The 23,364-nt window shown below is 39.5% G+C and overlaps 1 protein-coding gene across 12 annotated transcripts in view; it reads left to right on the top strand.

Annotated features, from left to right (window-relative positions):
• The window catches only part of ZBTB20 (zinc finger and BTB domain containing 20), a 452,154-nt gene that overhangs the window by 61,144 nt on the left and 367,646 nt on the right, over window positions 1-23,364 (top strand). The window contains exon 3 of one of the 12 annotated variants that reach the window (XM_057404357.1): window positions 5,661-5,752. The exons of the other annotated variants lie outside the window; for them this stretch is intronic. The gene's annotated coding sequence lies outside the window, so the exon portion shown is untranslated. The remainder of the gene's footprint in view (window positions 1-5,660; window positions 5,753-23,364) is intronic. 12 annotated transcript variants of the gene reach the window in all.

Raw genomic sequence — 23,364 nt, 5'->3', positions numbered from 1 at the left:
CAATTTTGTTTCACCCATAGCCACTCCCTGGAATAGATTTTATTACTGATTATGCCTAAAGGTTTTGTTTCTAATCTTTCTGCAGAGCCATTCTAGGCCTAGGCATTTAATTGTGCCATATAACGTTGTTGACAGTTCAGGCTGTGATTCTGCAAGGGTTTACACATACATTTCACATACAGCATTATGAGTAATCCTGTTGAAGTAGATGAGATTAATTGCAGGACATAAAGTTAAGCGTGTATATTAGTCTTTGTAGTAAAAGAGGTGTAGTCTCATTTCTTTCTTTATTTTCAGTATGGGTGATTCTTTTTAAAAGTACATAAACACATGGGATTTTCCACCATTTTTGTGGCAATTAAAGAGGAGGTAGACGGTAACAAAAGAAGCTTTTCTGCTTGTAACCAAAATCCACAGTTTTGTCAGGTTCTCAGCTGTAAAGTGTGAGAAAGAATAGGCTGCCATCATTTTCCTTTTTACATGCACAGTTAAACCTCCAGCCAGAATGAGATGATCGTATAATTTATTATAGAGGAGGGAACAGGACAGAAATCAAACAGGAAGGCATGTGTGCTTGTGTGGACACTTGTTTATAATTTCATCAGATTGGTGCACACCTCATACATTTAGTGATAAGATATGCAAATTGTTCTGGAGCCAGCAGCAGTACTTCCACCTGAATGTCAGCACTGACAGAGATTTTTAAATCAAATCTCAACAACAACTTGTATTTTAAAGCATCTATTCCTAAAATACAGCCACCAGCTACAGACAAATAAGCACAGAATTGTTTTCCTACTTTCCTTCATGCAGTTTTCCCTCCTGTATTGTTTACCTCCATGGAGAAACAGGGTTGCAAGATTAGGTGCAGATTCTGGGTGTAACTATGGGTAACGGTGCAGGGAAGCACTGTGCACAGAGCACAGAAATGCACGTTGAAGGTGGGGAGACTTGCAGAATGAGATTTACCAGAGAAGGTATTTTTGCATCATACCTTCCGCATCTGTGAAGTAATGGGTAGTGCAGACTCTTCTTTTCAACTACTTTCTCTCCCTTTGTTTTTAGTTTTATTGCATTTGTGTCCATAGATCAGAACGGGGTAGTAGAAGCCCATGGATACAGTGGAGAGTTGGCATGATAGCTTTTTCTTGAGATTGAGAACCAAAATTCCTCAAGGCTGTGGATGTTTAGCTGCTGGGGTTTTGGTTTTGAGTGTACATACAGTCACTGGAGAAAGGGTGTCACTGAAAATACAGCTTGGGATTTAAATATTAAGTGTGTTTATTTTTGGAATCCTTGTTCAGTGCCCATTACCTATAAAGTGATAATCCTGTGTATTTTCTTCAGATTTGGTTCTTCCCTCTCTTTCTGTGAATGTGTGCAAATAACTATGTCCCAACTCTTCATCTGAAGTTTTCCTAGGGCTTTTTGTGTTCTTCTTCTTGTTTTTAGTGTGTCTACTTATTAACCAGAAAGACATCAAGGCTGAAAACATTTAACAAAGCCTAACAATTTAAGTATTTCTCTATCTGTGCATGAGTCTATGTGTGTGTATGGGAGAGAGCTGCAATTAGAGATTATGAAAGATTGTTACTTGGTTTTGATTACAAGCCTCCTTGTGTAAATTGGCTTTCTGCATTTCTTAATATCACTTGGTCATTGTGTTCTAATAAATCCTCCTGTGTAACAGATTCTGATTTCTCATCAGCTGCTTTAGTTGGTACCAGTCTCTTCCAGGTGGGATTTTACTTCCTGCATTTAAATAAGAGCAATGTGTTTTTATTTTCCTACAAAATGAGAAAATGGATTTATATGTATTTGTGATTAGAAAGATATGACCAGTCCACACAAGGTAGTAAGTCCCACAATACATGCTCGTGGACCTGCTTCCCATAGCTTTCAGGATCCCCAGAAGTACTCTGTGGAAAAGGACTTCCAAAAACTCAAGGCTTACTACTTGTGTGGATTTAGGCCACTGCAGAACATTTTGTTTACAAAAACTAATTCTAGGGCTTACTTTGGTGTTGTGGATACTTAATTCCTACCCACTCAAACAGAGGCACTTCAAAATAATTAAAGTAAATGAATAATCCACACACTGAGCAAAGCCTTTCAGAGGGAAAGTGAGTTTGTTGATAGAAGGAATTTGCCTTTTTTTGGCTAAATAGTTCCTTTCAAGGTCTTCTTAAATAAGCAGCATATGCTTTTGTTGGAAAATAAAAAATAAAACTGAGTCTTTGTCATTTCTGCCATGGCTGATGGAGTTTAATCATTGAGAGCTAGAAAAAATCAGATAGAATTTGTTGATGATGGCCAGGCAATATTGTATTGCCTCTCTGCAAAATGCTGACTGATGTAGCGCTGAGAGAAATACAGTGGGTCTTGTGGCATGTTCACCTTTAATGCACTGCTTTAGAAGAATCTGAAAGAGTTTTGGAAGAATTTCTGGAGCTTTCTGGGGCCTGCAGGGTAAAAGCACCAATGGATGGGGAACAGCCGTGATGACTTTGATTTTTCCCTGGTTGGCTATAGGGATGCTCATGGTTTAGTCTTTCACCTGCATGGATGCACTTTAACCATATGCTCCAGTATGAACTCCATGGCTGCATCTATCAACACTGATACTTGCCAATTGGCATTAGAGTTGTTTGCTTGCTGCTGTGTGGGGAATAATTGCCTATAGTTGATACCAGTAACCAATTAATCTTACCACAACCTATATGTATATATATACATATATATATGTATAAGGGTGATGTTTGAATCTGTCATATTCTGTCAACATTAAGCTTAACAGAAAATCTCCTCTTCTGCACAAGCCTCGCTTAAGTGCAAACTCCAATAGAGGAAATTCAGCTTCTTTCTTATGTTGACATTATGTTGGGTGTTTTTTCTGCGCTGAGTTTGATTCCAGGCATGCAGCAGCATACCAGAGGGAGAGGCAACCAGCAACGCAGCCTGCACTGCTGCTGCTCTACTTGTTATGAATAATAGCCCACTGGGCTAGTTAATCATTACTCTAACTTTTCCCTGTTCCTTTGTAGCTGATTGTTGCCCAGGGGACATGGGTTACCGGAGTCTGGCTGCCAACACAAAGTTCAGTATTGTGCATGAGTGTGTGTTTAGTTTACCTGCATATATGCATTGTGTTGTTCAGGAGATATTCTAGTAAAACTAACCATGCAAAGCCAGTGTGCCTATTGTATAAAAGTGGGAGAGGTAATGTTTTACCCTCTCTCCTTTGCCAGTTTTGAAAATGAATGTGAAAGTGTCGGTCTCTAATCCACACACTGGCACAACAGCATTTCCTCATTCAGGACTTGAAGAGTGGAATTTCAGGATGCTAAAATTCTGTTTCTTAGAGCACATGTCTGAATCACGTGGCCAGTGATTCACATTAATTTGCCAGGAGCCATGATCTGACACTTCTTCTGTGACAAAAACAACATTCCTGTCCACTGGGAGTGAAAAAATACTGGCAAGGAATAGATGTCAGTGAAGGCTTTGAGATTCAGAAGGTGGTATTTAACCACTACGGTTTTTGCTCAGATTTATGTAGCTATATTGATTGCTAGGGTGGAAGCAAAGAAGAAACCTGCCTTTTGGTCATTCTGAAATTCTTCTTCATCTTAAGTGCAGAACATTTGGTAATACCTGGAGGATGTGATGCAGATGACATTTTTGCCACATGGGACAAAATCTGGTATTAAATTCTTTCCTCTGTGCCAGCGAGTCGCTTTACCTTCATTTGAAAGAATAAATAGCAATTTTGCTGTCCAGATGTCAATATTCAGGTGGCCAGACTGATTAAAGGGCTGATCTTTAATATCTCTGGTGTTTGTTTTGGGAAAGTTAATTTTCTTCAATGGATAGCTCAGGACAGCGAAATTTTTTGCTCCTTCTCCTGGTCAGATTTCTATCCTGTTGTCTTTTTTAAACCCAGTAGGCACTTGCTTCTACGTTTTCCCATATAAGTAGAACTGGAGTTGACAAGAGGATGACTGTAAAAGGGAGGATTAAAACCTCCATCTGGTGGTACAACTCTTTAACACCAAAACATCGTTGTGTCCTGCATAGTTCAATAGATACATTATTCACTGAGCAGTACTCTGAAATCCTTTTCCCCTTCTCTCCTTCCCTCTTTCCCTCCCTTCATTACTCTCTGTTTATTCCTTTCTCTCTTTCTCTCTCCCTCACTATATCCCTATCTCCCTCTCTCTTTCCCTGTCCCCTCTTTCTATAGGTGGATGTCTGTTTTCCAGTTAGAGCTGAATCCAACATTGGATTGGTGAGATTGTGGTGATGCTGCTGAGCACCTTGCATGGACCTTTTTCATTTTGTAAACCATCCAGTCAAAACCAGAGTATCAGAGTAACCTTACTGCATAACTTACATTGCCAGCAATACAGGTCATTAAAAGACCAAACCCCTCTTCCTCCAGCAGCATCAAATGAAACAGCAGACAATAAAATGAGGGACAGCAAGAAGTCAGCAGCAGTGTGAGCTGGACCATTTACATGGCAGCACCGCATTTTAGTGCCAAGTAGATGAGATAGACCATTCTGACTCCAAAAAAACAGCTTTGAGGCCATATTAGCTATTCCCTTTGGTTGTTTAGAATCAAACTTGTATCATTTTTACTTAGATTAATAGGACTCTGGGGATTATACAGGTCTCTGCCTTCAGAAAGCATATCTTAAGGATGGCAGAGAGAATTTGCAGAAGTAGGCTGAGGCTCTTCGGAGAGACAAGCAGCTGAAAACTTACATTTTTTTCTGGCAAGAAATCAATATTGAAGAAAACAGTAAGGAAGCAAAAAAATGTTACTGCTCAGTCACTCATGGAGCATTTTATTTTCCTAAGGATTTTTCTTTTAATTTTGTAATAATCCGAATTAAGGTCATTTGCAGGCTTTGATGGGAAACTTCTTCCTTCCTCTGAATTATAGCATCTCTTCAATAATGTTTATAGGCACATTTGAATGTTCTTTATGAGATGGGATTGCCCCAAGACTCAGTATCTGTGTCTAAGAGCTCTCGTTGTAAGTTATGTTAGAACAATTTGATTGATATGTGGCTAAAACACAGTGTTCCAGGCCCACCTGCTTGGCTGGGCTATAAAAGTGAAGTGAGCCAGTTCAATATAAGCTTTAAGCCTCCTTGGGATTCCAGAAGCCACCAAACTCTATGTCTCTTCAGGTAATCTCCTCCACCAAGACCGGAGACTCCCATTATTACTTCAGAGGTCATCAATGGAGAATGTCTTTCTCTCTGCTGGGATGTTATACTGCAGCAGAGATTCAACTCATTTAGGGGTGACTGAACCTCCCTAGGTCTTGGGAAAACCCTGAATTTTACTGGAGCAAATTCTGGATATTTGAGAAATAGCTTTTATTTGATTGTTTTGCAGTTTTAAATACACTTATCTTCCCAAGGTTCTCTGTTACAATTGTTGAATCTGAGCAGTGATTTACGTGGAAGCAACACCGTAATGGGAAAACCCTAGTTATTATCCAAACTGATGCAAGTAACAGAGCCCGTCTTCCTCCCAATCTCTTCAGAAAAGTGTCTGTGTGTGTGGGTTGTTTCCAGCCAGTTGGCTGAGGTGGGGGGGAACTGCACAGATTTTCACAGTAATGCCCACATCCATCTTTCTCTCAGGGAGATCTGCTTCCTGTAGTTCGGAGATCTGCCTGTGGATTTTTGAGCAGAGAGTTACACGTGTATGTACACTGAACATCAGTGGCCTGCAGGTAATCCCATTGTCTCTAGCGCTGTGCTTCAGTAACATAGGCTAATGTTCAGTTACCTAAGCTTTATGGCACTAACTCAAAGGCAGCAGGTGGTGAGAAATAACTTGAATATGCCCTCTCCTGGTGGTGGCCAGTTGTATTAAGTGCTCTTTTTCATTCTCCAGTTAGATTTTCCAGAAGGTGTCCTTCAAATCATGAGTTGTTTAAATTATCCTGCTCCTCAGAGTCATTGTGTAGTATTTGAAGTCATTAAATTAAGCTAGCTGCTGGATTTTGTATTAAAGAAGTGACACCCCCCCGCCTTAGTTCTGCTCCCTTCTTGAATACAAAACCTTGCCAATTTTCTGAGGAATATATGTGCATGTAAGTAATTTTCATCTCATAATGGACTCCGTGTTTATCTGAATATTGATGAAAATAGCAAAAGGAAGACTATACTGTCACTCTGAAAGCACGTATCCTTTCTTGTTACATAGCTATAAGAAGTTTTACATAGTGCTTAAACTTGTATTTACATGTTCAGATCAACTTTTTGAGGGGGGAAGACATCGATTAAAAATCTCAACTTCTCTTTTAGAAGCTTTTTCCCTAACATCCAGTAATATGGGCGTTAGGGTTAGTATGGTGTATTGTAAGAATAATACATATAAGCCTTAAGAAGGAGACTTGAACTTACATTTTGAAACTTGTATGGCCTGAACACATTGCTCTGGGTATAGCTTCCAGGATTACAAGAGTTTTATCTTTGAATAAAATCTTACTTTAGTAACTGCTACTTTGACAATCAAATAATTGGATGTTTTTTACAACCAAAAAGTATGATATAGCAGCAGGTTTTCCCCCTTTCCTGAGCAGTTTTCTAACCAGAATTTCTTTTCCTGAAGTCTTGCCAATGGCATAAATAAGGAGGGAGCACGTGGACTTGTGCAGGGCGCTCACTACAGCAAAAAGGAAACTGAAAGCAGTAAAAGCTCTAAGCTGTGTCTGAGCAAGCGTCACGATATGTACGAAATGCAGACCTCACTTCTTACTACTTTGGATAAATGAGCTAAGCTCTCCATTTACAGAACAGTTTCTCTATGTGTTGCACTTCCGTTTCTTACTGGAAATCAAACATCTTTGTTTTTCAGCACTTCTCCCACCTGCATATTTAGTGGCTCATGCACACCCCTCTCTCCCATCCCCAAATCCATGCATCCTAGAGAATGAAAGATTTAGGAAGGTACAATTTTCATAGGTAGTAGTAAATAGGTATAAAAAGTTTTCCCATTGCATGAATTTCCTAAGGGGATAATACATGAAATCACAAAGGAAAATGCCATAGCAGAATAAGTAATGAAGTAAACTCAAATCTGTACCTTCATTTTAGGAAGATGCAGCTGAAGTAACAGCATTGCAGAGGCTAAAACCAGGGCAGCTGGAGTAGAACTGGTTTTGAATCTGAGGTTTTGCTTCTAACTTCGTCTTCAGTTTCCTCTAGAATCTTTCTAGTTGTGGAAGATACCTACTTGTGAAATAGGAGTAAGACAAGAAATCTTCTTTCTTTTGTATTAATTGTATTAATTGTTAACACAGCTTTTGGTGAACTTAACATAGGAACTTTACAGGAAGCATTCTTGGGAGTGATCCCTGCAAACAGGGAACAAATGCTTTATTTCATTTAAATCATTTCTGTAAGAGGAAGGGCTTGGGCAGCATCTGTGTGGTGGGGTTTTTCAGTTTTCCTGTTTTCTCTAACTCATTGCATACCCTGATATAACCAGGCATTAGAAGTTTCTCTCCACACAAAGCTGTCATTGTTTTAAGCCCCTTCTCCTCCCTTTGATCCTGTGTTGAAACAGGTGCCTCAGTTGCTTGGCTCTCCTGGAGCAGTTTTACGGATTAAAGCATCAAAGGTACCCTGCACAGTGGCACTATTAACAGTGTGGAATGAGGCTGGGAGGAAAACTCATATAGGAGCTGCACACCTAGGTGCAGTTAGTAGACAGATACAGTTACCCTCATTAAGCATAATTAAACCTAATATTGACTGTAAACTGTTACTTACCTTAAACTTCTCTGCAGACATTGTGGGAAAGGGATTAACTTTGCAGATGGGTACACTAATTACTACCTTCTTCGCATTAAAGTTACCATCAGGAAGGCCTGTATTCATAAATAAAACATAGTAGGGGATGGGAGACTGAGAAATATGTAAATTCATTTGCAGAAGAAAAGACCAAATTAAAAAAAGAAAGTTGAGTGATGCTACTGGAAGCAAAATGGCACTCTAGCTAATTACCATGAAAAGTATGATAAATCATGGTCGTGTATCCTTGACTTCTGACTGATAGAGCCTGCAGAGCGCAATCTCTCATGTGTAGCTGCCTCTGACTGATTTAAACCCATACCACTGTCGGGTTTGATGGGAAAGCACAAAAGTGTGCTATTTTATTTCCTTGGGTATTGTTGCTACCTCTTTCTCCCAGAAATGACTTGCAATTATTGTAAAAATACAGTCTGATTTCTTGTCTGCAGAAGAATTGTTGTTTGATGCAATTGACAAACAAAGGCTCCAAAGCTGGTCTAGTTATGGTTTAATAGCTGCATTTTCAAATGCAATTGATCTGCTATATTGAGACAATTATAGAAATACAATAAAATGTCAAGGGAGGGGTTGCTTTTGCTTTGGTATATTTATTCCCATGGGAGATATTTTGTGTCCCACAGACAAGATCAAAAGTCAGAAACGGTTTTATTTGTGAAGTTCTGTTTGTTTCCTGGGGATTTTTAAGTGAGTCACATTGCTCCTGTGTGCTTCAGCTTTTGGCTGTGTTTCCTCCCAAATTTCATCGTTTTCTGCACTTTACAATTCCTGCAAGGGACTGCACACACACTTAATTGGGATTATTCAGATGAGAGAGGCTTGGGGATGAGGCCGTACTATGTGTTATTGTGTCGGTGCTGTTACTAGCTTAATCCTGTAAACATTTTACATTTGAATACATAAGAATGATATGATGGCTCTTTGTGGGGTATTTTCTGTTTTCCTTGTATATCTGGCCGGAGTACTTTTTGGTTGAGTCATATCAGCATAAAAGTCTCTTCTGCTGAGCTAGCTCATGCCAGAATAATGGGAGGACAGAGTTATCCTGAGCTTCCTGAGCAGAGCATTGCCTAAGCCACAGGATTAGGAGAAGCTTGAGTATACCAGTATTTGACACCCAAGGTGGAAACTTCCCATCACAGTGGTATTCTTATTACATGGATATTTTAACAAAAAAGTATTACTGGCTTCTATTGAGTATTACACTTTAACTTTTTTGAACTTCCATCACTGGGCACACCAGAGAAGAAATCTAATATTTGAAATGCTCATAGTATAGCATTTGGTAAAAGAAGGAGTGGGAAAAGCAGAGTTGCTGCTTGAGCATGCACAGATACTACCTAGTGAGTACCTTTTTGTTTGTTTCCTTTTTCTTTTGGGTTTCTCTTCTAGATTTATGCCTGTAATACCGATGTGATGTAGAGGTAGGAATGTGTAGTTTCCAGGTATAGGTATTACGTTTCAAGAAACGGTGCTAAGTAATTAACAGTATTTTCTTGCTCTGGTAACCCCTATTCTTTGCAGCTTTTTGTGTACCCAGCTGCAGTGTTTATTGATGTTATCCTCATATCCTTTTCACAGTTTCACTGAGTTTTGACAGCATAGGATTTGAAGAAATACATCAGAATTGTTTCAGAGCTGCAAATTACTGTCAAGATTTGCGTGGCCAAATTCTTGCAGTGACATACACATTGTAACAGAGTGTTAGCAAAACAAAGAGATGTCCAAAATTATTACTAGCTAGCAAACCCGCAGGTTAAAGGGAAAACAATTTATTGGAGTAAATACAAATTTAGGGGTTTGGTTGTTCCAGCATAAAGGACATCTGTATCCCTTCTCTTGTTTAAGACTACAGAAGTGCAGCAAGAAGCTTTCACCTGGGATTCACTTTTGAGGAGCCATTTCTTCTGCTCCTTCAGGGAGCAGAACAACCTGGTTATTGGCTTGTTGCTTTTTTCCTGGTTCCCTTCTAAATCTTTTCAAAGGGAGGAGAGAAGGGTCAATGGAGAGAAAATGGATAAGCAGGCTTGAGACATGGAAGTTCTGAGGTTGCATAGCCTCTGTATTGCTGCTTATTATCAAGGTGCCTGGCCAGATTTCCCCAGGCCTATCTGCTAGATGTCATGGGGAGTTACAGTCACATTGCATCTCTAACAGTGGACAGTCTAAATCCTGAGCAAGCATTTTTGCATTTGGCCTCTTTGTAGCAACTGCATCCTTTTTCTGATCAGAAATTGAAATTGGGTATATCAGCTTCCCAGGGAAACGCTGAAAACAAGTATTTTTGATAAATAATAAATATTAGGAAAGCTGCATTACATAAGAAATGGGAATATAAATGCCAACCGTGTTTCTGGGGAGGAAAGAAATTGTATGTTAGCAACCTAAAACTAAACTGGATGAATTGCCATCTTCTGCCCATCCAGCCGGTGTCCACTGGACACTCTATGTCCGCTGGGCACAGTAGTAATTGATCTCTTTTATCTCCTGTCAAGCTCATTCCCTCCAGTTGCTCTAAGATTGCACTGGAGATTCTAGCAAAACAATTATCTAAGTAATAATATGCTTGAATCCCAGGTATCTCTGCAAAGCATAGGCCAAATCCTGTGAATCCACACTGAGGCAGAATTTCCACTGAAGTCAAAATTAGAGGCTTTGTCACTTCCAGGGTTTTCTGTCAGGCAAAAATTCCTACTTACTTTCTTCCCCTGTGGTATGGATGAATAAACACATTTATGGATTGGTATAAAATTTGGACACAGAAAATTTGTTACAAAAAAGTAAGGTAGATATTTCTATTCTTACGAGCATTTTTTGGTGGAGGGAATATCTCATTTCAGCAATAATATTTCTTAAATAATAGCTAAATGAAGTATTTGAAGATTAAAATTCTCATTTTCATCAATATCAGAACAGCTGGATCCTTAGACTGACTTAAGACAAAATGAATGAATGTGGACATATTTCTGCCAAGTTTAATATATAAAAATGGGAAGCCAGGCTTTTAAAGATGGATGATACTCTTCATATGAATTTAAGACATATTCTCAATCAACTGGTTTAATTTTATTTGAGTTAGGCAGAATGTGTCTGCCTAAAACTCTTTTACATTTTCTACTGGGTGTGCAATAGGTTTCAAAGCTTTTTGCAGTGTGGAGGTTATCTGCCGCATTGAGATACACTCAGCTGTCCATGATTTCTTTTCTTCATCCAGAGTTGTTCCTAGTGGAACACTCTCCAGAATGACAGTAGTAGAGCTTTCATCCTTTCCCTCCGTTTGTAGTATCAGAACCTAATAGCAAATGTGTGAGGCTGTGAAGACATTTCATCACAGCAGGAGTGTTTCAGAAAGAATGTGAGGACACTTCAGCAGCATCCTGGCATCTTCCTGGTATGTAAACAGACAGTGTCAAGGAAATTTGGTTCTAACGTGACTCCTTATGTCTTGGTTGCAAATTCTGCTCATCGTTGGGTCAGTTCAGCACTCTTCTGATATAAATTCATGCTGAGCTGGGGCTTGAGAGAGCGAGAGAATCTGTTTCTGCTTTTTTTCCATTAAGAAAAAAAAAAGTGGTTTCTTCTCATCAGCAAACTGTTTTGATGAGAGCTAGAGGGGGATTGAGCTATGAATTCAGCTGGAGGGGAAGAGTGAGGGAGAAAGTTGGAGACTGCCATTTTGGCATGCATGAAGAGAAGCACTTACAGAAACTCGCCCCCAAAAAGGACAGCTTTTCCTGCTTAAGCAGGTTTGGTTACATGTCTTTTTGCATATAAATACTACAATGTATTGAGCAGAGGAACATGCAGTCAGTCCTGTAAAAGCTTTAACAAATCAATGTGTCCGTTGCTTCTCCTGTTTCCTTTTAATCTCTTCACACTTTCCTGTTTACTCTTATCCTTGCCCAGTATGTTGTCTTCTCTAATGTTTCCTTGTATCTCTGTTTTCATTCTTTCCTGTTTCTCAGTAGCTGTGTTGTTTTGTGGCTGAAGCCCTGAATTTCACAGTCTGTCTTTACACAAGCAAAATGCCTGTTGAAGTCAGTTAGGCAGGGTTTATCTTCTCATGTTTTGGCCTTTGCTTGTTATCAGGTAGTTATGTTGCATCCCTAGCAAACTGTTTTCATTCTGTGACGTACACTTAAGTCACGTAAGGTCATTTATTTTACATTTACTTCTAGAGTGAGTCTGCTTACTTCCAGTCCCTCATTTGGAAGCCTGTTAGGAGTGTGCATGCTGCTATAACATGCAAATTCTAATGAGTAGGTGGAGAATAAGTGTTCTTTTGTCTGATAGGTTAGTACTTTTATTTTACCCATTTAAACACAAAGATGGGCATCTGCTTGTCTAATGTTCAGTACGATCTCAGTGTTCGGTGTCCAGGGGGGATGAATTACTTAAACCAAAATAACTTAGGAGCTGAGGAGATAATTATGTATGAGAGGAAATACTGGGAAGGGCAGGAATGCAAATGAAAGCAGGCCAAGATAGATTCAGATGCCACAGAATAACTCCCCATTTACCCCTCCCTCTAACACACAGACAGTAACCCTCAATAACCTGCTTGAGTTAATGAACATTTTGCTGCATCTAAAATGTTGATGCAAGAGATCATTACTTCTACTGGATGTCTGAGTGTCTGAGCCCACCCTTGTTCTTCGGAGTCCCAACCTACACTTTTTTGTGTTGGGAAGAAAATAGGAAGTGTTATGTCATTGGAGAAGAAAGGTTTTATTTGTGTGTTAAGATTTTCTGGTTATTTCCCTCTGCAGTGAAATGGAACATAGGGACTTTTTACGCAGAGAATAAACTATGAGTGTCAGGTTGTTGTAAGAGATAGTCCAAACCAATGTACGATTGTCCACAAATGAGTTCTGTGCTCCATTTTTCCCTTTGCTGAACCAAAATGTGATCATCTTCTCTATTAGAAAATCATGAAGTGGAGAACGTCTGTGTCTGAGGCAACGTTCTCAGCGTGGTATAAGAAATCCAAAGACTCAACTCTAAATGGCTGTTGAAATATAGCTGGTTATATCTATAGGGCAAGGTGGCCTATCAGTAAGAATAAAACCAAAACAACCCCCAGAACAACAAAACCCAAGCAGAAAGCAAAAACATTAATACAGGAAGACAAGGATGATGTTCAGAGTTCCAGGACCACAGTTCCTCTGGACCTTGGAAAGATGACTGACTTTTTTTTTTCCTGATTCCTCTGCAGAATGGTGCTACGTAGCTATCAGTGTAAAGCTCTTCCAAACAGTTAAGAATAAAAGTACTGGTATATTTTGACTTGCAGCTATAACCTGCAGGATTTTTCAGTTTCCATCTCTGATGCGCTGTAAGTCTGTAGCAGAATGCTTACAGATGAAAGTGTACTTACCCTGTTTCGCTTAGTATCCACTGTGGGCAGGGGAGCTTGGGCTTGTCCGTTAAACCAGTTTGTGTCTGCCCCACTTTGCCTGTTCTTCTCCATGTCAGATCCACTGCATTTTTGAAGCAATAGCTTTTGGTGCTTTAGGAACATAGAATAGCTATTACATGCCTTTGAGTTAACAAATTGTGAGTATTTAAATCACATAGTAAAATGAGAAATTGTTTCTCCTGTGTTTATCATGACTAGTAGCTTTACAGCCATCAAACTGAGCTTGGAATGACCAATTGACTCTTACACTTTGCATGTTGACTGGTGACTACAAATAAGAAGTCCTTCCACCCCTGCCATGAGGTTATGAGACATGGTTATGTAGTAATTAATGCGACTGTATCATTTTTTAACTGCTACAGAAATACAGTATCAGATGCTCAGATGGCATCAATTGGCTTAGCTCCACTGAAGGCAACAAAGCGCGATGCCAACTTACACCAGCTGAGGATCTGGCCCACAGTTGAAAGGAAAAAAGGGACAGGCTGCCAATATGGCAGGGAACATATTGAGATTTATGGTACTGACTTAATCAGTAAAAAGTTCTGCTTGAAGTGGTTGTCTCTGTGCGCATTCACATTAGTCACTTCAGCTGAAGACATTTGAAGCTCTAACACAACCCGTGCGGGCATATTCCTGCTCTTGCACTACTCTCTTCTACATTCTGTGCTTTTAAATATCCAAGAGGATCCCACCTCACTCCCCTTCTTCTAGTTGGTGATTCCTCCTCACAGATCTACCACAGGTTCAGGGCCACACATATGTATGTATTTTAATGTAAGTTTACTTTGATGCCCTTGTTTTTTCCCTTTTACTTACATTGTGGTGTAATCATTATCTGGTGTAATCATACCTAAAAATGGGGAGGAATTTCACACGTTGCTGTTGTAACTTTTATCTGGATGCCCTGTTTGCACTGAAGTACCATATTAATCTTTATGACAATAAGAAAATCCAAGTTGCTGTCTTTGTATTCAAATGTCTACTTATTTCTTTATTTGGAGATAAGGTGACTGTAGCTAACTTAATGCTTGTAAATTTTTATCTGCTTGAAATGTGATTGAATAACTTGATGGATAGAAATTCTTTTCTCTGTGTTATGAAGTTAGTGAATGAAATACTTATGAAATATGAAACAGCTGCAGATTCTTCACAACTGTTTTCTTCTACATTAATATAACTATTGTAGCATTTGGTTTGTAATAATTGCTGTCTCTAACTTGCAAGCCATTTCCAGTTCTGATATCTTGTTCTTGATTGTTAATAGTGTCTGAAGGAAATAATCTTCTGGGCCTGGAAGTTTCCATGCTTGGTCCCATCTGTAACATTGAGTATTTTAGAAACTATGTGATCCATTCTTGTAATACAAAGTTGAGGAGACAGCTCTATTCTGCACTAAAATACTTGCCTTTAAGGATGTAACTTACTGATTAATGATTTGGAATTTGATGTACAATATGTATGTCCAGCCACTTTTTGATTACACTCTCTGAGTACATATTTAAGCAGGATAAACTTTCAGAAGTAGAAGTATTTGAATATCTAAAGCGTGCAAAGAATGTTGAGTTTTAAACATGTAATGAATTTGCTCTTCTGTGCTCTAAAAGTATAAAAAAATAAACTAATCATGAAACCATCTCCAGGTACAAAGGTCAGCTGCAGTTTTACAGAAGTTTCAAAGGATGCTTTGAATGACACTCTGTCTCTTACCATGATATGTTTTCCTGCACTTCAAAGTAAGAGTGAGTCTTCTGTGGCATCTGTGTTATGTAAGTGCTGAACAGAATGTCAGAGAGGCAGGACACAATGTTAGTCTCTTTTTCTTTCACTTACCTAATTATTGAAAAGAACACAGTGCTACCTCACTCTTTTAGGACAAATATATCTTACTGAATCTACCTGATTCCGTATCTTACTGAAGTCCGTGAAAAGCTTTGTGTTTCAACCAACAGTTGCAAGTTTAAACTGAAAGCATGTAGCAACCTTCAAATCCGGTTGCTAGAGGTATGCTAATTGTTGTTGATTCACTTAAACAGTACAAAAAGACACTTGAGAATATTGTAAAGTACTTATGAGAAAGGTATGACTTGTATTAAAGTGTTGCAACAAATGTTTAAAGCAATACTTATTCCTGTATTCTTGGTGGGGTTTTTAGATATTCCAGTGCACTTTACAAGTTTCCAAATGATAATATATTTTTTAAAGAACCTTAGAGTGGTTTTACAAAGCATCATTATCCCCATTTGACAGATGGGGAAACTGAAACAGAGCAGTTAAGTAACTTTCTCTGGGTTGTAGGATAATTCACTGCTAAGCTAGGGATTGATTATTTCATGGCATTGAGTGTTCCACTGCTTCTCTGCTTTAAAGAATGCTACAGTACCTTCATGATACAGTTTAAAGAAGAACCCCAACTAGTGGTGTCATCTTTACATGTCTCTTGAAAAGGCCCTTCTTTAGCTGAACATCTTCATTTGCTATCCTGACCTTCCATGAAGTTTGAAGTTTTTACACACGCATACCACGCAATAGAGAGGAGGACTGAATAACATCTTTGACTTGCCTGAGATCACAGTCAAAAGCAGAGGGCAGAATCTGGCTAAGAAATACTGAGTTGAAATTCTTATAAATGTACTTCAGCGCTCCAAATACTGTTTCCTGTGTATTGGACCAGAACAGAAGGTTAGTAGGAGATGGATGTCCCTAGTTATAAATAATTGTGACAACAACTAGCAGTACAGTGCACTTGAAAGAACAGTTAAGTCTTGCTGCAAAATGCATCCTAACTACAAAAATGACAGCCTGCATGGTGCTGTGCATGGAGGGCAGCTTGTAGTGCTATTCAGGATAATAATATTAGCTTGTATCTGCTTAGAATATCCCAGAGTTTTTAAATATCTCAGAGAAAGTAATCTACTGTTTCTTATTCTGGTATTATTTAGGAGTGCAAGAAGACAGTTTAAAGAAATCTGAAGTCAGGTTGTAGCCCTTCTAGGACAGGATGTATAATTGATATTCTTTTAAAATTATAAGCTTTTACCTTACAGCAGAGTGTTGCTGGTACACTTTGTGGTCTAGCTGGCACCAGTGGAGAGTGTGGTTAAATCAGTTTCTTATCTTACAGGAGCCACTGCAGAAAAGGGTACGTTCTTTGAGACTCCTGTAAGCTTTGCTGGGGGACACACACTTGAAGTAGTTTGAAGGAAAGATTCAATTGACAGAGGAGGTAACTTCAACCTAAGACTGTCACCAAATCAGTGTGTCTTGGCCTGTTCCACAATGTCTAGGATCCTTACCCAGAGTTTTAAAAGAGTTTTTTTTTTAATCCGTGTTGTCTTTAAACTCCATTGCACAGTGTGTATTTCTGTTATTGGACAGCCTAAGAAATGTTTTTGCCTGCCACTTAGTCACTGGCAACTGTGGAGACAAATCTGAGCTGCATTTACCTTAGGGTTCTTCCTAAACGTTCTCCCCATTCTCATGCCAGTGTTAGCCTTAAGGGTGACATTCTCCAGCAGAAGAAAAGTCACAGTCTCTCCTACCAGTGGATGTTGTATTACTACTTCTGGTGACAAGTAGCATTATGTGTATATATTGCTAGGGTTACTTGTCACCTTTGGTCCTCCCTGATGAATAGATCTACTTATTGAACAATGGAATGAATAGGCAGTGTCTTTTGAGATTTTAATTCTCTTTTAGATCGGATAAGTTTCTGTTGCCACCATCTCTTTACCAGAGGGTCATGTTTGTTTGCCAAGTAATGGGATGCATTGGGTATTGTCAGTGTGATTCCTGTACTGTGTTGTCAATAGGCACTTCATATTTTCTCATCTGTAGACCTGCAGGTGCATTAAGGGGAATCAAAAGCTTGCCCGTATCTGTCAGCTGCAGATCCTGTATCATCTCAGGTACAGAGAGGGAAGGATGTACCCTGCACTTAACATAGAGAAACATGAAGTAACGTATGTTAACTGTGTCAAGATCTTGGAACCAGCCACACGAATAAAGCTGAAGTGGTAGCCAGTAAAATGGCTTCTTGGAGCTTCATTACCGTGTATGCTTTTTGAAGTCTGTGCAGAAAAATAGGTAAGAAGCTTTATTGCTGTTGACATTTTTTGCTGGTCTATCAACTCAAGAAGAAAGTAGCTTAAAAAAAAACCTGAGAAATGAGCCTGTGTTAAACATTTCTGTAGAATTTATGGCCTTTTACTCTCCAGCCTCTTGCCTTTAACAAAATTGTCCATTGCTTTTCTGATGAGAAGTAAATTTTAAGTCCTAGTTCATGAACATTAGTCTTCTAGTTGAGCGCCTCATACTCTTTCTGAGTGTTGAGGCAGAGCTATGACAGCAGATAACCAAAACTCAACCATGTTGGCCTTTTTCTGCTGGGGGTTTTTTAGCAGTGAAGCATGATGATTTGGGTTACTTAATGCCCTTTTCACTGCAGCCCGGACAGCATGCAGGACACTGTTCTTCGCTGGAGAAGCTCCAGTGGTTTGGGATGCTGCATCCTTCACCACTAGGAGATTCTGGGTCAATAGATCTAACTGATCAAATTGCAAGGTAAGGGAGCACATGAAAGCTTGTTAGAAAGAGATGACATTTCTGCCTTGTATTTGTACAGGTGTCATTGGACCATCAAATGACAAAAGCATTATAATGACTAATTCCAATTCAGGTTTAGATGAGAACATCAAACCACTTAATGCTAGATGAGGCAGCTCTAGACTTCAGAATATTCCGCTAATGCCTAACCTGTGGCAATACTATCCTAAATAATTACATGCTACCACCAGCTCTCTCAAGGATCATTTTAGGAAGAGAGCAGTTGCTTTGCCCAGGGAAATTTAGATTAGATGCAAAATTGGATTTTTCATAAGGCCTTGTTTTTACCTAGCTACGAATGTTTCCTTAGCACAAGTGAAAACTTTACACATTTTAGCTCAAACTGTACTCTACTAAGCCTCCCACATTTATACCCATCTTCTTGGCAGTCATCCCAAAATATGTTTGGGTTGAGGCATTACACATTACATTTGGTGAAGCTTTAGCATTCCCTGTTGCTCACATCAATCCTTATTTCTGTTTGCTCTTGTAATTTACAGTTAATGAAAATTCTAAGTTTACCTTTGTTTTTGTTGGCGTCTATACAAGAGAACCCTTTACCCTTTTCAGCCTCTCATCCAAATGGAAAGCTGAATCCAGAAAGGAAGGTAAAACCTATCTGAGCAGTTTCATTTCTGACAGAAGCCCTTAGCACATGTGTCAGCATTGTAGTATTTCTGACCAAACAGACTAAGTGCCTTGCTGAGGCTTGACCTGTGCCTGCTCTTGTGAGCAGGCTTTTAAGTAGCAGGTAGACACCAGACTGGTAGTTGTTCATAACATCAGAGTGCCAGATCTTCATGCCATCTGGTTAACGGCCTTAACCAGTTCCTGCTCCCTTCCAAATCAGGCAAGATTCTGCCTGAAATTAACAGGAATTTGCCTGATTACCAACATGGGAACATGGCTAATAACAAGCTTGCACTGATGACCTTAACACAGTGTAGGCAATATTGACAAAACAAACAACTCTGTAGTTAGTGCAGTCTTTTCTAATGAGCCTGTTAAAAATTGTCTTACAGTTCTTCAGTTCAGGGTATACTTTTTCTGTCTACCTTCAGTACCACCTATGCACTGAGCTGTGTATATAAAAGATTATAACATTAAGCAATGGGCTGTAAACAGATGGTACATACATAATTTTTGTTCATACATGAAATCAGATAATTGTATGATTTATATTATGCTTGTTAAGACACTTATTAGACACTTTTGAGCATTAAAAATGCCCATAAAGCTATCATGTAAGCTTTAAAATGCACCCCTTTGATTTATTTTTGGTGCTCATTACGTGTTCTGAATCATCGTGTGTTCAGAAACAGCATCTCTTACCTCAACGAAATATTTTGCAGGTGAGAAATACTGACAGTTTTAGACAAAATGTGTAACACAGAATTATAGTACAGTTGCATCTTTCTGCAAAGAAGTGCTTCCACAAAAGCAAGCCTGACCAAGCCTCCCTGCATCTGCTTATAGTGCTACGTGCAAGCTGTTTTTCTCATGTCATCACAGTGTCGCCTTATCGGTCGGAACTCTGATTGCGTTTGGAAAGTTCATTTCCTGCTCTCTGTTTCTTCTGGCGTTGCCGTTGCAGAAGCTGTGCAGCCTGACGTGCTGGTGGACAAGGCATGGGAGAAAAGCACTGTTTGCACCTCTTTAAAATCTCCAGTGCTTTGTGTGGTTCCTGGGCAACAGGCAGGAATCCTGAAAGCTAGGCTGCACTTGCTCAATTGTTGCTGGCAGCTGTGACTTGGAGAGAGCACATAGCAGCTCCTTAGCAGGTTGCTTGTTTTACATGACATGTACTGAGCATGGTAAGCGCTGAGCTGAGCTCTCTGCTGCCTGCAGTCGAGGCTGGGTTGCCTGGGGTTGGAGACTTGGCTATGGAAAGCATTATAGAGATGTAAGGTGAGTTCCTTGTTGGTACAGGGGCAGGGAGGTGAGGCAAATAGATGTGAATCAGTGTTTTCTGGTTAGGAAAGGGGAACAGTAGCGTAGGTTCTCTGTACCAAAGAGTGCTGTTTTCCTCTAGCAACGATATGTTCTTTCAGAGTGTATTTGCAATGATGCAACGTACAAATGCAGAGGATAACATGGATTTGCGTGTGAATGTGTGTGTACGTGTACATGCACACACGATATGTGCACTGCAGTGTGCAAATATAAGATGACTTCATGGGATAATTTTAAATTTTATTATGAGCTTTGATTTCTGGGTCTTGTTTACTTTGAGGGATCAGAATGAAATCAGTCTTTGCAACCTTGATCTTGGCCTATTTAGGCAGCATCCAAGCAGCAGATGCAGTCCCACTGCAAGTCTGACAGACAAATCAGACCGTTTCACCTTCATATCTACTCAGTTTGTGCCTCTTGGCGCAGATTAAGCATCTCTTTGCTTTTGTAAAAGGGAGTTAGTATGTTATACGTCTGTTTAAACAAACTGCAAAGCTGCAGCATTGTTATGATCTGTTGAAATCTTCATCATGAGACAGCAACAGATCTGCCATTGTCTTGAGATCTGTTTACACTCTGCTTTACACTGGTTTAGTCCAGGAGGAGTGATCTCTGCACCCGTCTTTTCCTTATATTTGTGTCAGAGATTCTGCAGCACCAGAAAATCTTCTTTAGGCATATGACACAAATATTGACAGTAGAAGTCATTAACCCAAGATGAAGAAAAAGCAGAAGGAAATTTGCCTGCTATACTCATGAAAGAAAATTCCATCAAGGGCTGTTTAACACAAAGATGTGAATATAACCACTTCCTCAGAAAACCCCTAGCCAGTGGTTGCCAGCAATTGGAAACATTTAATGGAGGGCAACAAGACTACTCTTTTGCCCTGCTCACAGATTCAGTAACTGCCTGTCCTGGCTAGTGTCATGCTGTTGGGCCTGTCTGAATGGTCTGCAATGGGACGTGATGTGGATCAGGTAGATTTTTAGTTGAATCTTGCTCCAGATACATGCTCCCATGTTTATCTATTGTTGTTGACTTTTTTAAGCTGAGTAAAAGACAGCACAAGTTCTCAGGTACTGAGGTTAAATGTGATAAAATGAATAGAAACCAGAGTATGACATAACTCTGTATATTCAGCATGGGGCCCTTCATTCACTTTGTGGTCTAGACCAGAGCTTTTGTTTCCTTATGTAGAAAATGGGAATAACTGGTGTTTGTATCTCATATTACTATATAAAGGCAGTATATTGTAAACTTTCTTTTCATGGACCTATGTTTATCCATTGTCACTTCATTTTCAGTCTTAAACTGGGATTATACTCTATCTCACCATGGAGGGCCTTTTGAATTCATCATCTGACATTAGTTTGGCTATCAAACAAGAGAAAGGAATAAACTGACCTATGTATGTAAGTCTGTGTGCTTTTTTGCTCTGTTTTGTCATGCAGGCTGGAAACTGCATGACAGAACTTGCAAGTTGAGGTCACTTTAAAATATCTCAGTTTTTATTTAAGAAAACTATACCTAGGGTATTATTCTTCAGGAAAGTACTCGTGATCTTTTTGGTTGGCCTTGTTTAGCTTTGTTCTTAACACCATCTCCTCACTGGAGTCTCTTCCTCCTCTGCAGGTACAGGGAACACGGAAATTTGTCAAAGTCCTCTTAATCCTGCCCCACTGTTTTTAAAATTCACAGAAATGAGATCGGTAGGACGTACTCTGATAGTTTAGAACATGTTGTTAGCTCGTAATAACAGCTGTGCTGCACAGCACACACGTAAGCCATGGGCTGGATGTTTATGAAACACATGATAATAGGTGTTGCATTTTCTTATGTACTGATTCATTTAATGTAGAATGTATAGCACCAAAAAAACAGCCACAGCTGCAAATAAAGTCCAATAGAAAAATGGCATTCAGATGTTAAGGGTGTGAGTTCAACTCTCACAACCACAGACAGTAAAATGGAGAGATTCATTCTGGTTATATATCATACTGTTGTCTCAACTATTTCAGCTCATGTGGTAGCAAGGACAGACCCCACTAAGAAGATTATGTGAGTATCTACATGCAGGTACAGTAAGATGAATACAGTTTCATGAATTTTTAGTAGAGATGTGTTTGACAAACATCTCTCTTTAATTTCTGACATGGGTCCACTGTGGTTTAATTCATTCTGTAAATTACTCCTACGTTTTTAACATCCCCAGGTGCTGACAGTCTTCAAAATAAAACATCCCCTGTCTCAGAATGGCATACTTGCTTTGTTGCTATAGAGTGTAACTGCGTTCATATTCCATGCCCGACCTTGCACCATTTCACCATGAATAGAGTTGCAGAAGGAATATACGCTTCTGTGGGAGCCTTGTTACGCAAGAACAGCATAGATCATTCAGCAATACCAGCTTGTCTCCATTCCAATAGGCTTGCTGGTCAGAATTCAGGCCTACCAGATGCACCTTTGAACAAGTTAGTGTGACAACATTCAACTCTGAGATGGTGCTTTATCAGCTGAAGAACCTGAAGAGTTTTAGTGATGTCACATTCAAACACCATTTTAGAGGGAGGAGAGGAAAGAAAAAGAAGTGCATCTGTGGGGATGTGAGCATGGGCAGAGCCTCTATTTTTTGGGGGGGGGGAGCAGGGCTTGTTTTCCACACTGCAGCTTCCACTTGTCTGGACAGTGTCTGGACAGACACTTCAGAGGCTAGGTTCCTTTTACTTTATAGTTCCACCATTGCAGAAAGTAGTAAGTGACATCTGTTGTCATACTTGGAGTTCTTAAGATTACTTAAAGCCTAGGAAAAGTCCACCTTAGCAGTGGATACGGTGCTAGCCATCTTTAACCTTTACCTTTTGTAATGGTTTGTTAGAACACATGTCAAATGGAGGAAGAGAAAAAGCAGAGAGGCCAAAGAAAGACGTATGTAAAATTATTTAATGCTGAACTGATAGATGATATAAAACTAAAATATCAACTAAAAGCTGAACTTTTCCTTCTGAATTGCACAGTCCTCACTTCTGGACTTCCCAAGTAGCCATCCCGTTTCACTATTGAATTTCCTTGTCGGTATTCCAAAGCATGTGCAGCACTAGATAGGATTGCTGCTCCACGCTTCATTGGTGTAAGTTAGAAGTTGTCTATTCTGGCTAGTGACTGCTGGTTTTGTCTTCAGATAGGGCATCAAAGCACCAACAATGCTTTGAGGGAGAGCATAACCCAAAGACACTTCTGCGTGCTGAAATTTCTGTTACAAGAATAATACAATGATAAAATCTGGGCTGAATTTGCCAGCAGTTGCTGTGTGCTTGTTCTCCTGCACATTTGTGTTCTGTTACTGACCTGCAAAGAAACTTCATCGTGAAAAGTTCTGCTAAGAAACCAGACCCTTAGAAAATGGGTTCACATGGGGTAGTTTTCTGCTTCAGTAATCACCCACCCTACTTGTGGCTTCAGCTTGCTTCTTTTTAATCCAAATTCCTTCTGGTATCAGCTCAGCTAAATTCACAGGTGTCCCAGAGGGGGGTGCTGATTGTCTTGGTTAA

The sequence above is a fragment of the Pezoporus wallicus genome, unplaced genomic scaffold (assembly GCF_028554395.1).
Source record: "Pezoporus wallicus isolate ANWC-B61680 ecotype Strahan unplaced genomic scaffold, APGP_CSIRO_Pwel_v1 contig_5922, whole genome shotgun sequence".
NCBI lineage: Eukaryota > Metazoa > Chordata > Aves > Psittaciformes > Psittacidae > Pezoporus > Pezoporus wallicus.
Note: the sequence above shows the minus strand (reverse complement) of the source record. Positions and strands in the feature narration are given on the sequence as shown.